Source organism: Lathyrus oleraceus, chromosome 5, assembly GCF_024323335.1.
Source record: "Lathyrus oleraceus cultivar Zhongwan6 chromosome 5, CAAS_Psat_ZW6_1.0, whole genome shotgun sequence".
Taxonomy (NCBI): domain Eukaryota; kingdom Viridiplantae; phylum Streptophyta; class Magnoliopsida; order Fabales; family Fabaceae; genus Lathyrus; species Lathyrus oleraceus.
Genome location: NC_066583.1, coordinates 342,962,423 through 342,979,842, shown reverse-complemented (window position 1 = coordinate 342,979,842; position 17,420 = coordinate 342,962,423). Strand labels below are relative to the sequence as shown.

The window sequence follows — 17,420 nt, the reverse complement described above, 5'->3', positions numbered from 1 at the left end:
CCAATGAATCTGAAGATAAGATCAAATGGGAACGTAATCAAATAGTATATAGTACAAATCGAACAACCTTTCCACTATCTGATTTCATGGACAAGGATTGTACTATTTATCACACTTGTCACTGATTTTGTGGGCGAAAGGACGTACGTGGTATAATTCCTTTCTCATCCTACAGTGAAAAGTCACTCAAGGAGCTTTCCCCATTTTGCCCCCCAACGATCACATGCTTACACTATATAACCATGCATTGGAGACTTGAAGAACTCTCGCTCTCTCGCTCGCTTTTGCGTTATTGCTGCTAAACTACACAAACTATATTTTCTTTGTGAAAAACTCATCTTTTGTATTCAGTGTTCTTTAAGTACTTATTATTCTTGTAACACATAAACTTGTATTCAAACTATTTGTTTGATTCCTTAAGGAGGTTATCCTTGAGAAGATAAAGAAATCGTTTCTTTGTGAATCCTTGAGGAGACTAAGGTTTAATTGGATCTTTGAGAAGACAAAGAAGGGTATTCTTTGTATTTATTGTAATATGTTGATTATAGTGGATTAAGTCCTTGTGTATAAGGCAAATCACATTGGCGAGTGGACTGGATTAGCTTTGAGTTTCAAGCGAATCAGGATAAAAATCATCGTGTTTTTATCTCTTCAATACTCAACTTGTTAGTAGAGTTTTTATTTTGAAAAAAACATTTGCTTTTAAAACCCATTCAAACCCCTTTTTTCTTGTGTTTTTCGCACCTTCATTACTCTATTAGAATATTTAGTGTTTAGACAAGATAAACAAGCAATCAGCATAAACAATAAACAATAGACAATGGAAGAGATAGACTAGTTTTTTTTCGAGTTCAATTACATATGCTGTTATTTCATCAAATATTTTAAGATAAAAAATACATACACGCATGCGCATACACATAATACAATACACATATACATAAGATATAATTTTTAACTTGATCAATCATTTGAAATGATACATATTCAACACTCCACTCATCTTCTATCATGGTAGATTAGACAAACATTCTGGTGATATAGTTGTTCCTTCAAGTGACACAATATAACATTGACACTAATCTCAAACAAATTAAAAACCCTCTATTGTGGTAAAATACAGCTATATATAAATGAGTTTGAATAAGAGTTCATGATTTTTTCTTGTGAGTGAAAATGAACCAAACAAAATAAGTTATACAATTTTTTTGTGCATTTTAGTTCTAGAGAAATTGTTGATGCAACCTAGACTACACAAAAAATATTCTTGTATAGAAAATGTTCATATTATATTAATATGAATGTATAATTGATGTAAGCTACACATTCGATTCTATAATTCAAATTAAAAGAAATACACAATTTGATTATATATATATCAAAATGTATTAGATTATATATATATCAAAATGTATTACTTTATCAAAATATAAATGGTTGGTTATTTCCTCATATAAACCACACAGCAGACAGTCAATATTATCAGTGATTCCCATTCCCATAAAGTTTCTATTTATGGCACACTTCAACTAATTAAAACTAACTATTATTTATTCCTATAAAGTTTCTAATTTGTAAAACTCTTTCATACATATCCATCACATTCTTTATTAAAGACAATTGTCTAGTACCCATGCCGCAACCATTTGAACTATACAATCAAGCAACAGTCATGCCAAACCAAAAGCTCAACAATAGTCATGGAAAAACACCACTTGCAGTATAGAAAAATCCGTGATATTGACCACAAAATCAACTAATAATAGTTGATAAAAATAGCAAAATGAAGAAAGACACAGTTGTAGTCGTAAGTTCCGTAGAAAATTTGTTTTGCAGCAGTGACAGAAAGGTAATATATGCAAATCCATTAGGGCCCTTGAACAACATTTTCATAAACTTAGTCACAACATAAAACAAATATAAAAATCAAGTTAGAACTTTTTAAATACTACCAAAAAAATTATAAACATCTTCTACATATTTGCTAATAAATTAGTTGTCAAAAAAAGACGCGTTCATGTCGTTTTAAGGGTTTGACATTGATATTTATGATTATATTTAATTTAATTTATTTTTTTAAATTATTTTTTATGTCAACGTGTCAAAGTCGGTATCATGTTTATGGTATCTATATTTTATAGTTTAAATTACATCCGACAATTAGAATATTAAAGTTATCCAATTCTTTACATTTTCGGAGAGTAGATATACCATTTCATGTCCTAGCAAAGTTTCAGTTCTCTTTACATTTTTAGAGAGTAGATAGTACTACATCAATAAGAAAATGTTTCTTACTATGAAAAAGATATCGGGATACGTTACTTGGAATGAAATTAGGAAATCTCTATCTGCTCTTAAAAATGCTTTGAATTTAGATGGAGGGATGTGAAGTCATCTTTTTGTTTCTCAAATTGATTTGGGGACTGAAAATTTGCAAAGAAGGTTCTCTACGTGGATATTCATGACCTGAAAATGTAAGTGAATGATGTTTACTGGGATGAGAATTGAAATTTCAATTCATTATATACTAATATTGCTCCGGTTGTTTGTGATCGCCTAAAAGAGTTTTCCATTTATTTGAATTCTATGGTACATGATGAGTTAACATGGAAGGAAAATTTAGATGGTATCTATAGTGTTCAGGATGGTTATAATTGACTCAACAGACTTGAATTTGTTTAGAATACAACAAACAATAACTCCTAGAAGTGGGTGTGACATATTCCTGCTCCTGAGAAGGTGAAATTCTTCCTTTAGACGACTTTACATAAGTCTCTTCCTACGAGATCGATGGTGTGTCATTGTGGTATGCTTCAAACGTATATCTATCCTAGATGCAATAAAGACACTGAGACGACTCTACATTATCTGAGAGATTGTGAATTTGCAACTCGCTTTTGAAAATCTATTGGATTCTTGGACCCCTTATTCTTCCAATGGGACAGTTTACATGATTGGATTAGACATGACATCCATGATGGCTCTATCTTTTTGCCTGTTTGCTTATGGTTGTGGTGCGCTAGGAACAAATTATGTCTTGCTAATGAAGATATATCTTCCTATATTTTGAAACTCATCACAGTGAGTTATGCTAATCTATTAGCTAATTTTTTTCTCAAGCATAATCTGTCTCATCCAACGAGAACGATTACGTGGAATGCACACAAAAGTAGTAATATGACTTTGAATGTTGATTGATTCAAAATGCTGATGGTGTCTGGACTCACAGTTTTGCGGGTAATATTGGTTATTCCAACATCCTTTATGCCAAACTGATTGCACCATATCAGGGTTTGCAGATGGTCTAAGAATTTCGATTCTTCACAATATTAAAGAACTTCTCTCAAGAAAACTTTGAGTTCAATTATTTCATACTCTTAAAAAGGAGAATGTTTGAACTAACTATCTAACAAAACATGAGATTGATAATGATGCGGTGTATCGATCCTTTACGAAACCTCTAGTTAGAATTATCACCCTTCTCTTACTTGATGCTAGTAGAATTTTATTTTCTAGATAATGTTCTATTTTTTCTTTTCCTTTTCCCACTTATAAAAAAAAAATAATCTGACTGTACATGATAGTTTTGAAGGAGTTTAACATAAAAACAGAATCAGTGACGAAAAATTCTACGTCACCTTCTACAGCCACAATAGCATGCATTTGTGGCACACTTCAACTAATTAAAAGTCACTAGTATTTATTCCTATAAAGTCTCTAATTTGTAAAACTCTTTCATACATGTTCATCACATTCTTTGTTAAAAACAATTGTCTAGCACGCAGGCCACAACGATTTGAACTACACAATCAAGCACAGTCAAGCCAAACAAAAAGCTCAACAATAGTCATGGAAAAACACCACTTGCAGTATAGAAAAATCCTTTATATTGACCACAAAATCAACTAATAATAGTTGATAAAAATAGCAAAATGAAGAAAGACACAGTTGCAGTCGGAAGGTCCCTAGACAATTTGTTTTGCATGACAGAAAGGTAATATATGCAAATCCAAGGGTGCATATATCTGCTTTATTTGGGACCAAGGGTGCACCAGGCTGTAAATCATGAAACAAATATAAAATATAGAACTTTTTACATACTAACAAAAAATATATAAACATCTTCTACATATTTGCTGATAAATTAGTTGTCAGAGCTCTAATTTTAAAGAAACAAACCCCTTAGAGAAATATATAAATAATTTGTTCAAACTTTGAAGGCATGCAAGTAACATGAATTGATCTTCTCATCTCTTAGTATATATAAAGTCTCTTAAGTTTTGGAAAAAATAGTCAGTGTAAGTGTGTGAGACAGACACTGATATTTTATGATTACATTTAATTTATTCATGTTTTCAAATTATTATCGGTGTCAATGTATCAGTGTCGGTATCGTATTTCTGGTGTCTACGGTTCTTAGCTACATTTTCAAACAATCAATAACTACATTTTCACAGCTTCTCAATTCAACGATACACAAAGGTTAGAGGGAAAACAGAAAATGTTGATTGCAAATTTGACCTTAATCAATCAACAATGTCAACCTCTGCTGAGGGTGAGTTCTGAAGCAAAAACTCCACTAATCCATCGGGTAGGACCGAAGAATATTTCTTTTTTACTCTCAGTGACTTCATGTTACATAAGGAAGAGAACTCAAACTTCAATAAATCGGGAACACGGGAAAGAACCTAAGCAATCAGAACGAATCAGTATCAGTTTAATAATATTTTTCATAATTGAAAATGAAACAATTTTGTTTCTGAAACCAAACATGCTCTGAAGTACCTTAAGAGTAGTTGAAGTAACTGTCAATGATTTGATATTAGCAAGCTCAACCAGCCAATTGAGTAGAACCAAAGGAGTAGCAGCCTTATATAACCAATAATCGACATCAATGCTTACATGTATGACAGCGGAGAGATTGTCATTGCTCCGACTGAGTTTCTGAAGAGGAACACCGCTAAAACTAAAGGTAGAAAGACTTGGTGCAGATAGTTCAAATCCGAAATAGGCCGTATGTGCTCTACCACTCGTGACTATAGTTAAATTGACAAGTGTGGCACTCGATATGCAAAGGTTTTGTGCATCAACAACTTCACATATGTTAATGATCAAACTATTCAACTTGTTTAAAGCAGAAAAAGGCTCAACGCATCCATCATCGCGGACAAGAAAGGTGAATGACCGTAGAGAGGTGAATGACCGTAGAGACAAGCTGGTTAATGCTGGCAAATTCAGAGAATTTGAAAAAGACTTTCTTACTAAACATCATAGGGAGGAAAACAGAAAGTTTAAGAGAAGTTAAAGTGATACATGAAAATAAGCAAGGGGGAAACTGTTGAAGACGACATTTGAGATGGATATCTAAATGCTGGACATTGTGTGAAACTGCATATTTTATAATCCATTTGACTCCGCAAAGCGTCCTAATTGCATAGCGGTGAAAATCAAGAGTGTGGAGAGACTCTGAGGCATCCCGGAGAGACAAGATTTTAGACATGAATTTGTTGGAGTTCTTGACAGGCTTATCGGTTGAAAAACCTAAGGTAAGGACTGGAAGAGACTTCCAAAGGTTCTTCCATCTTTTGGAGAGAATGCAAGTCTGAACAACTGGTTTGGCATTCAAAAAGGAGAGTATGGGGAGTAAAATGCAGTCGGGAAGATCACTGAATTTGTCTTTGTTTGCAAAGTAATTATGATTATGCCTTAGTCTCTTCATTGTCGCAGAGAAGAAGAAGATCTCTTAATCTTGTGTACAAAACTCTTGAGAAAAACATGAGAATTGAGTCTCCTTATATAGCAATATCTTATGGGCTTTTTCCTTATGGATCTCTGATTTAAATTCGTCCAGAATAATAAAGAATCTTGTTGGAATTGATTACATCATAAAACTCTCTAAAAGATATGATTTGCTACATTCAAATTTAAATCTCCATTTAAATTTGATTTGATTTTCAAGAACTGTCAAATAAATCAACCATACATTGATAACAAATATGCAGCAAATCTGACTGAAAATCAATCAAAAAATATGCATCAAAATAACATCCCTTATGGCGTGTTGGCAAGGTCAGATGTTGGACTGTAAATGTTAGAACATCGTGTTCCACATGTTGCACCAATACATCTAAAATAACTCTTCTCCATGACATTTAGATCTTCTTTGTAGAGAGAATTTTGGATAGAATCTGATTCTTAGTGAGGTGGAATCTTCTTTGCATGCATTTCTTCCTTGATTCCAAAGGTTAAAGAGGCCCTCAAAGAGGAAGCCTACCATGATGCTTTGTCATGACTAGAAGGGGACCTTGTGGTCGGCGCCGCTAGTGGACTAGATCAAGGTGATCTACCTGAACATAAAGATTTTTTGCAACCTTCTCAGCTCGAATCACATGGAAGCCAATGGTGGCATGGTGAAGCGAGGGTAATGTGTTTATTGTAGACATCTTTGTAACTTCATACCTTCGAGGCTTTATTAATTGGAGCCATTATTTTGATTTTTCCAGATGTTATGATTTATTCCTTCCACCGACTATGATTGTTTAGAAATTTATACCTACTCCATCATTGTTTGTCGCATTCATTTGGAACTGGCGTGGTTTCTTTTGGCATTACTCGTTCCCTTTATAGGGAATAATAGTAATTTCTTTACTTTGAAATAACCCATCCCATTTGTTGTGAATTAAAGAGATTTCTTTACTTCGGCATTACCCGTCCCATTTATTGGGAAACGACGTAATTTCTCCGCTTCGTCATTACTCATCCCATTCGCTGGAAACTGGTGTAATTTCTTGGAATGAGAATCTGATGATAGTTCACATATTTTAAGATTCTAAAGCCTTTTTTTAACAAATACAGTCTGATTTTGAATTGAGCATGGTAAAAGATGTTAGTTATTCTCCTTATTCCCACGTAAAGCAAACGAAGGACTACATCCTTGTTTCTCAGGGTATATACACTAGAAGTAGTTGCACTAAACTATTGTGGAGTAATTAAATGATAAAAAATGGTATATTATAAAGATATCAACTAGGTTATGCCAAACAACAAGTATGACATGTTGGTGACTGAGTTTCCAACTCAGAGGAAGGATGAACAAGTTTCCCTTGTTAATTTTAAAGTGAATAAGAAACTTGTTAAAACAAGTGAATATGAGACAGATGTTGAAGAAAATTTCTAGGAAATTTTATTCACCATGAGGAGAAAGGTTGGAGGGAAGAGAATTCATGTGGATGTCACCTCTGCTCACATGGATACTATGTTATTCTATTTTGAAACAAGTGTTTAGAAGTGGAAGTATGTTCTTCAAAGAAGGATTACATTTGAAGGAGGGGTAGGTGAAGAAGTTGTTGATTTCAAAGAATTCATGAAAGTTACTGGGCTAATGAAGACTATTACTGATGATGATCATAGGTATGAAAAGGTGGTCAAAGAGTTTAGAAATGTGTATGATAGAAGAAAGTGTGTGATGATTTCACGTTCAACTTTAAATTGATTGGACAAAAGCAAGGTTCTCACTATTAACAAGATTATGACCAAGGAAAATGGAGTTGGGGAAGAAGAAGAAATTGCAAATGAGGATGTAGAAGATATTGTTGTTGAAGCACTAAGTATAATGATTTTATGGAGCCTAATAGTAATGCTCAGTTGTTGAAGACAATGCTAAATACGGGACATTGTTATCTTAAGTTAATAAAGGATTATGTTGTAGGGTGTTGTATACTGAATGTTGGAAAAGATGTCATAATACATTGTGTTATACATTTGTGCACCTGTTGATTGGAATTTTTTTTACCTCAACTGGTTCTTGCTGCTACTGAAAGTGTGTTTGGAAGTTGATGATATGATGATATTCAAGAAAAGATGCTACTTTTATTTGGTGGTTATAAGTAGTTGTGTGTTGATGGCTTCTGAAGAATGATTGAGAGAATGTGTGTAGGATCATGTATGTCTTCAGGATCCTCTATTGGGTTTATGATGGTCTATGTTCTTTGTCTCTTTACTAGGAAAAGAGGTGAGTAGTGGGTTGTAGAGGTGGTGTGTTCAAACTACTATCTACTGACTTTGTGGTGTACGAGTTCTATTGATATGCTACTAACTCTTGTGAGAATGGTTCTACCTAAAGTGTTGAGGTCTTACTGACTGCTATGGAGCATTGACTATTGTGTGGAACTACTTGTGTCTTCTGACTTTAAGCTCTAATTTGTGTTGCTTCTTATCTGATTATGGTCTGATTGGCTGTTGTTCTAGTTTCTGAAGCTTCCTGCTTTGCTTGTGGTTCTTTCCATACCTTTGCCAAATTATGGAAAAAGGGGGAGTAGTGTTATGATCTTGTGGTATGAGACAAGATGTTCAAAAGTTTCCAGCATATATGATGGAGTTAATCTCTTGATATGTAGCAATCTTATGGGCTACTTCTATTGTTATTGTTTGCTATGTTGATTTTATCAGGTGATACAGTGTGCTACTTATGCCACTTCATGAAGATTACATCTTGTAGTTGTTTTATCCAAAATTTTCCAAAAGGGGAGATTGTAGTTCCTTTTGGTTCATTGCATTAGGTAAAATAACATATGTATAAGATGTATTTTAGGTAACATGCGGAACAAGATGTTCCAGCATCTGAGTTTGTTCCTAGGAAGAGTTGTTCAGTTAAAGTGCTTGACAAAACCAGTTAAGCAAGAGTTGTTCAACTAAACTTCTTACAGAACCAGTTAAGCAAGATGTTCCAAGATGTAACTAATGTGCTTTACATAACTAGTTAAGCAAGAGGCTCAACATGCGAGTATGTATCGTTTTGGAATAAAGTTTGGATTCTGACTATCTTCAGATGTCCTTCAAAAGAATTTTGGTGATGACTTCTTTAGAATATGCAGAGGTTTGCTTTTGGAAAGAAGTTTGTGTTTTAACCCAAAATCTATTTGAAAAGATTTGGATTTGTTTTAGTCAAACTCCTATAATTAAAACAAAATTTAAATTACGATAAGCTAACAACAGCAACATTAAATTAAGAAATATACATAAATTACATGTATATAGATTAAGCTAATACCTTAAGCTTAGCCCATTAATTTGTAATGCCCCTGGAGACAGTATCAAACATTTGTCTCATAACGTAGTTTCCACAAGAATAGTTGTCAGGTTGTTTTCGCGACTACAAATGATTTTAGTATATTTATATCACTAATACACACAAATAAAAGAATATCTAAAAGCACAAGTAATATACTTACTTTTGGGTAATAGAACTTTGGCTTTCTACCAAGTACAATATGTTTGATTGCATTGTCTCTCTCCATCGTTCTACACATGTCGGTTAAAATTAAACATTAATAAAAACTATTCAAAACTAAAAGGTAAAATTTGAGCATTAAAAATAATACCACTTACCCATCCAAAGCGTTAATCATAACTTTGTCAAGTTCCTTGTGTAACGAGAAAAAGATAACTACACCATTTTGCTTTGGACATATAATAGTTAGTTGCCAATGATTATTGCATAAACATTCAGAATAGTTAATAATATGTATAAATTTTATTTATAAATGAAAACACAAATTAATAAATACTTACGGGTGGGAAAATGGGTCCAAATAACATTCTTTGTTTTGGGTCAACAACTTCTCTTGTACGTAAAGTGTGACAGTGTTTGGTGTCATACCGTCATGAAGGATTATTTGCCATGTATCTATGAAACAATACTTTCTTAAATTCCTTACAACATATATCTCATGCAAGAGTTAAATATCTATGTTAAAGTACGAGAACGTATGAATATAAATAAAAAACAACAAAAACATTATACTTATAAGCACCAATATTTGTAATATGGTATTGTCTAGACATTCACCCCCCTTCAAAAATTTCATAATAGAAGTCTTAGGAAGTATGTAAAAATGATCTGGATCATGACTTAATTTAATATTATCTCAGATGTCTGGAATACTATTTAATATCATTGAAAGTATCTTAGTGTTATTTAGTTGTGATGGTGTGGTTTCAATATTGTTGTGGAGCACAGGACTATTTTATTTTGTGCTTGTACCATCCATAAATTTATCATGAATGTACAAATGAGCATTCGAAATTGTTTGGTTGAGTAGACCCAATGAATTCAATTTCTACATCATAAAAAGAGCAGAAATATAATACAAAAATTAAAATACACAAATAGTAATAACAACAACATATAATACAATTTTTTAAACTTACACTTATACCTCAAGCACATCACGGGCCCACTTCTCATACATCTTCTTAAGCTCTTCCTCATTTGACTTATTTCACTCCTCCTCAGCCAACCTCTCTCGCTCCTCTTGCTCCTTTTGGACAGTCTCCTGCATCTACTGCAACAAACTCTCCCTCTTCCCATGAATCCTCTTCTCCCTTACCTCCCCCACCTTTACATCAACTATCTCTTCAATCTCTCTCCTACGATTTACTTCTCTAAATGATTTAGATGGTCCAAAATGTGACTTTAAGCCAACGCCTCTTCCAAGACCACAAACATACCCAGGACGCTCATCGATTCCAATCGCTTCTACCAAGATATCATGACTATCTTGTGGAACAAAGAGGTCAGATTTGAATTGTTCAACCAGTACATCCTACAACACATATAAAATTTCATCTTTACCAAATTGATTTAACTAAAATAAATATTGTTGAAAAAACTATCTACTTATAATCTAGTCATCCATTTTATGTGTAGCCTCTGATGTGAACTCACCGCCTTTTCTTTGGCATTCCCTCTTTCATTTCTCATGGCATTATGGTGGAAATGGAGTGCAATCAAGGCTTATAGAATCTCTCAGCTCCAATTCCCTTTGTTTTCTTTTTTCTTCAATTATTTTCTTTTCAAGTTTTTCATATCCTCTATGAGACAACCTATGTGGATAGATATTTCTAGATATATTATTCTTTCCTTTTTTTTATTTTAGCCAAGAGTTCAGGATTGGTGTTAGACTTTACAAATTTCTCCTAAATATCTTGATCAATAAATGAATACATTAAGTATGGAGGCTTATCTTCATCGCTTCACTACTACAAAAAGTGCTTTTAACATCGGAAGCGAAATGCATTTTACCTCAGCTGCAATAGTGAGACAACAAAGGACGTCATGAAAAGTTGTCACTTATCACCTCGGTGATTTAAAAACCGAGGGGTAACGTTATATGTACATAAGTTTGAACCCAACAACAACACTTTTATTATTTTCAAAAATAGCATATTTATATCTTGGTTTATCTTGAAAATCGAGGGGTAAGATTATTTCTTTTTTTTATAAAAAAAACGGTTACATTATTTACCCAGAATATTACATTTTTTACACATAATATTAAAATAAAAATCAAATTCCCTATAGATATAGATAAAAATAAAATTCCCTAGGGATCTTGATAAAAATCAAATTCCATGAAGATCTAGATTTTAGATCTTCGAGTTATTGAATCTTAGAGAAGATCAAATGTTGAGCGCAAGATTATTCTCTATGGATCTTGCATACATTTGATTCTGAAGTAAAACAAATATTCAAATATATGATTTTGTGCTCATATAAATATTTAAGAAAACTAACCTTAAACCCAAGTAATGTTCTGCTCTTACAATCCATCTTAGAGAACTTTTCCAAACGTCTTTATGTTTCAAGCACTTCATGTTTCATATAGGTTAGATTTTCAATATTCAGCATGCTTTTATAATGGATGTTCCTTAGGTTTCACACGGATCACTAATGACAGATTCTTGAGCATTGATGAACGTTAAATGGACAACAAAGATTTGTTTAATGGCGTTGAATATAGTAAAACAAATGCTTAACTATCCCCTCAGTCACGAACAAAACCAAGGTGAATAAGTTTTTTTTTTAAATTACATTCTTTACACAAAGTATTAAAAATACATTGTAAAATCTGTTTCTCAATGAGAAATCTATTTTCCAATGAAAAATCTGTAACAAATATTTTTCTCCACAAACTATTTTTTTTCTTTCCAAAGGCAAGCTTAATGTGTTGTTGTTTTCTATAAACTTTTTTTGTTGCTTCACCATGCCATACCCATTTCGTGTAATTTTGAATAATTCCATCACAACCACAATGATTGAATATAACATCCCCATGCTATTTTTTTCCGTATTAAATTAGTTTTTACAAGGACACCAAAAAATCTCATTATTGTCAGGAAGGTTTTTTTTCGCGAAATCAAACAATTGTTTCACTCTATTCTCATACTTTTTACTTAATCTAATGACTCTCATCCAACTACGATCAATAATCACATAGAGCTTTTGGAAATAAAAATAAAAATAGTAAACATCCAACAAAAATAAAGTTTCTCAACAACAACAACAACAACAACAACAACAACAACAACAACAACAACAACAATAATGGAGAATAATAAGATCAATAGTAATGGACCAAAACAACAACAAGAAAAACAAGAACAACAAGAATAATAATAACATATCAGAGAATAATTATGAGAGTTTTTTTGTTCGCTAAGACTCCTTGGGAAATAAGTGTTTTTTCGTTGGCCTGAGAAGAAGTATTCTTTCGTTAGAGCTCGAGATGTGAATGAGATAGACACTGTGAGAATAAAATATATAAAGAGAATAACAAGAACAACTGTAATGGAGAATAAAAAAAATAGTAATGGATCAAAGAATCAACAAGAACAACAATAATTATAATATACCGGAGAATAATGATGAGAGAGTTTTTTTATTCGTTACGGACAATTAAACATTTCTAAAAGTTAAAAAAAATATGAAAACTAAACATATACTGGAATGGAAAGTATCTACTAGATATTGAGTGAGAAGACATAGATCAAAACTTTAGTGCTTAATTTATGTATGGAACTTTAGTGCCTAATTTATGTATGGAAATAATTTGATGCTTATACGTGGCCAAACCTTGGATAATCAATGTGTCAGAGATTATATTTTAAAAATGAATGTAGTACTATTACTGATTTACCGGAATGGATTAGGAGTAATTAACACGAAGAAAGAGCAAATATTGGATAGTAGTAATTATTAAGTACTCAGCATAAAGCAACATATCTTATCCGCATATTTCGGTAATGTGGAATAAAAAGTGTTTGTTGCATTGCAGCTGGGGTGAGCCAAAAATAAGGTAATCAATGAAGATATAACTATGCCTATTGATAGCATCCTTAGGTACGCTATAAACATAGATAACCAGGCAGATTCTAGTACTCCTACTACCAAGAATCAGGCAACAACAGAGATACACCAACATGACAGAGAACCAAGGTTTTATACACAGGGTTGACCACGAACCAAGCTGGGTTTTTTGAGTTAGATATCCTACGAACCGATATGAGAATTATATCGGGATAATATCGAACCTAATGAGCTTTTAACTAAGTTGAACTAAAAAAAACCAAGTGAAATTTTACGCCAATGTGATCTCGAATCTATGAGCTTTTAACCAAACTGAGGTCAAGAACCGTTGTGAGGATTTTTCACTAATTGATCTTCACAAACCCAAAAGAGATTTTTATTCAATGATAGAGCTCAAAAATCAAATGAAAGACTTAGAAAAATTCCCAAATACAAACATAAGCTTTTTCAATGGTTTAACTTCGAACCAAAATAATCACTTTGAAATAAAGAATTATTTACTCAAGAGAAAAATCTACTCTTTGTAAATTTAGAATAATATCCTCACTGAGACTCAAGAACACTCTCAAAGCACTATGGTTAAAACCTGTGAGACATTTATAAAATATTTACAGAGATTATGAGAGAAATGAAAATTGAGGTTTTTCACATTTTCTGAATGTTTTAAAATGATAGAAAAACACTCTATTTGTAGGCCAAGGTGAGATGTAAATTTGTAAATAATTCACGCGCCAAATTAATGACCTAATAAATTAGGCAGAGTAAATAATTGATCAATGTGGCTCAATTTGGAATGTTTAGATATATAGTTGTTACCAATGATTCAAAGACGGTCATAATCGATTATAGACTCGATTAAGTATAATTTAATCAATTAGACCAAATATCTAATCGATTAGATATTTGCAAAAAGTCTCATAATTAATTGGGCACTTCCCAAATCAACTACAGAGGCTCCAAAAACATTTAATGGTGATTTTAATTTTAAAATGAGAGATTTCTTAATGTTTTTTTAGAGAGAGAGAGGAGAGAGAATGTGTGTGTATGTACGTGTGTGAGTTTGTGTGTGGTGAGTTTGTGTGTGGTGTGTTTGTGAGTTTGTGTGTGGTGTGTTTGTGTGCATGTGTGTGTGCGCGCGCACGTTCATGCATGTGTGTGTATTTTCATGTGCCATAGTACTTCTTGAAATTCTCATGTGTGTTTACAATACATTGATTACTCAGATAGATACGATCAAGCAAACTTTCACACTATAAAATTTCAAGTCTTGTTGATGAGGCTTGAAATATTATCAAGTTGATTACCATTATCTGAGAGTCGTTGGACTAGGGAAATTCAATGATGATGTTGTTGAGTTAAGAAATAAATAAATATTTATATTAAAATACGTATAAGTTTAATAGTGTTGCATTTAATAAAATTGATATATTAACATTGTATACATAATATTAAAATGCAAAAAATTTCAGTTTTTAAAACTCTTTCATATATTTGTGACAGCAAGATAAAGGAGATCATGAATGTTATTATATGCAAATCCTTTATGAACCTTGAACAACATTTTCATAAACATAGCTTTATTTGTGATCAAGGGCACACCAGGCTGTAAAACATGAAACAAATATTAAAATTAAATTAGCACTTTTTACATACTACCAAAAACTCTATAAACATCATCTCCCTTGTAAATATATAAATAACATGACTTGATGTTCTCATCTATAAAGTCTCAAACTACATTCAATTAGAATACTAAAGTCATCCAATTCCTAGTACCATTTCAGTTCTAACCAAATCTTAAATCTCTTACTGTTACTAGCCACATATTTGTTAAGCTAATCCTTACCCATAAAAGCATAGCGGTGAATATCGAGAGTGTGGAGTGAGGCCGAGTAATCCCGAAGAGACAAGATTTTAGACATGAATTTGTTGAAATTCTGGACAGCCTTGAAGTTTGAAGAACCTAATGTAAGGACATGAAGAGACTTCCAAAGGTTCTTCCATCTTTTGGAGAGAAGGCAAGTCTGAACAACTCGTTTGGCATTCAAAAAGGAGAGAATATGGAGTAAAAGGCAGTTGGGCAGGTCACTGAGTCTGTCTTTGTTCTTCTCTTTGTTTTCACAGTAACTTTGGTTATGCTTTCTTCTCTTCATTGTCTCGAAGTTGAAGAAAAGTGGAGTGGTTCTTCTATGAAGATCAGGGGAAAAGAGAGAAAAAGAACCTGGCTTCGCTTTTGAAATTTTACTCGTCAAGTAAAAATGACCCTTCCTCTTCCTAGATCTAAATTCGGATGTACTACTCATAAATAGTAGTAATAGATTTTTCTTTCCAATTTCTATAATAATTTAGAGATAAACTTAATTCCATCTTTGTTATTGCATCATTAAATTTGTGTTGAAAAAACAATGAAAAAATTAATTATTCCTTCTGATTTTTTAATATAAGAAAATATTATTTTTAAAAATTTAGGGAAGCAACAATGAATTTGGATGCATTATATATATATATATATATATATATATATATATATATATATATATATATATATATATATTGATTCTTGAATATAAAAAGTAATTTTATTAAAAATCAAAGAGTACCAACTTTTAATAAAATTAGTGTACAATTACCAAGAAAAAGTTTTTACATTTAACACTTAATTTGTACACTGATTTTGTTAAAAGTTAACCGCTTTGACTTTCTCAGCATATTCTGACTCAGAAACTTTCATTGTCACACTGGGGTTCTCAGTAGCCTCGACCACCAAAACATTCGAGTGGTTCAACATAGTTTTCATCTTTGATTTACATAGGATCAGAGTTCATCTGTATTGGGGCTTTAGTCTTATCAACAAACTTCAACATTCCTTCATTCAACACTCCTTGTATCAAATCCCTGAGAAAGACATAATAGGAAGTCTTATGACCCATAAAATTATGAAATGTTCAAAATCCTATTTTCTTTCCTTTCTCTAAAGGTGGTGTCTTTAGTCCCTTGGGGACTATAATTTGGCCATCATCAACTAGGAGGTCAAATATTTCGTCGCACTTAGTTACATCAAAAGTGTACGTTTTGGCGATAAAATTTTCATTTTTAGGTTCGCCTTGATACTTTTCTTCGGATGGTTTCAATAATTTACAAACATAGGGAGACCCTGACTTAAGTTCCCCCATGTTTACGCCGTTCTCTTCGACCTCCTCATTTTCTATATCATATTCATGGTCTCTCTCATCTTCCTCTTTATAGGAAACCTTTTCTTTCTATGGAATTTGTTCGACCTGGCCTTCTCGGCTTTTAAGCATTCAATTTTTCAAACTCTGTCTGCCAACTGAGTCATATCTTTCAGATATTGGGTATCTAGTTTATTTCTAATTAAGTAATTTAGACCCTCAACGACCATTTCGACCAATTCATGATTAAGCACTTGGGTAAAGTACCTTGCCTTCAACAACCTGAACCAATTTAGAGAGCCATCAATTAACTCAGATGCTTTGCGCCTTACACTAGCCAATTCTTTGAGGCTAATCTTCGACTTCCCCATACAAAACTATTAATGAAACACTCTCTCCAATTGATTCCAATTATTTATGGAGTGAATAGGGAGTGTTGTGAACCATGTAAAGGAGTTTTTTGTTAGGGAATTTTGGAAAAATCTCATTTTTAAATTCTCATTATTCGCTATATCACCTGCTTCAGTTTAACATTGAGAAATATGTTTGACAATCGATTCACTTATGTCTCCTACAAACATGGTGATTTTAGGAACTTACCAGCCCCTAGCAAGTTCAGCTTGAAACACATATTCAGACAAAGGAGGCACAAAATTTGGCATATGTAGTCCTACACTAAGGCCATTCTAGGCTAGGATTTTTTCGACCATGTGGGCTAAATTATTTTACCCAATTAGGTTATCTTGTCGAACATTCCTAACTACATCCTTATAATCTTGTCGACAGGTCGAAAACCTATATGTTGTTGTTTCCCTTAGTTAACAAGGGCAACCCTATTGCCATGGGTCTGAGGAGCGTCAAATGAATTGGTTATTCGACCCATTTGATTGGCCAATAATTGGTAACTTTGGTTAGTGTTATGGATTAGAGGATTAAACAATGTATCGATTTGCTGAGTAAGCATGTTAACCATCTCGTGGTTACTTTCATCCATCTGTTGTCTTATCAATAACATGTAATTTATTGTTAGAGCATGCATATTTGGAGGGGAAAATCCAATCCCTCCAGGTGGTGTTATTCAACCAGGTTGCTCATAGCAGACC

At 32.7% G+C, this 17,420-nt stretch overlaps 1 pseudogene; it reads right to left on the bottom strand.

Moving 5' to 3' along the window:
- Positions 1-4,526: 4,526 nt before the first annotated feature.
- On the bottom strand, positions 4,527-15,433 carry LOC127078463 (F-box/LRR-repeat protein At3g26922-like; annotated as a pseudogene).
- Positions 15,434-17,420: the final 1,987 nt, after the last annotated feature.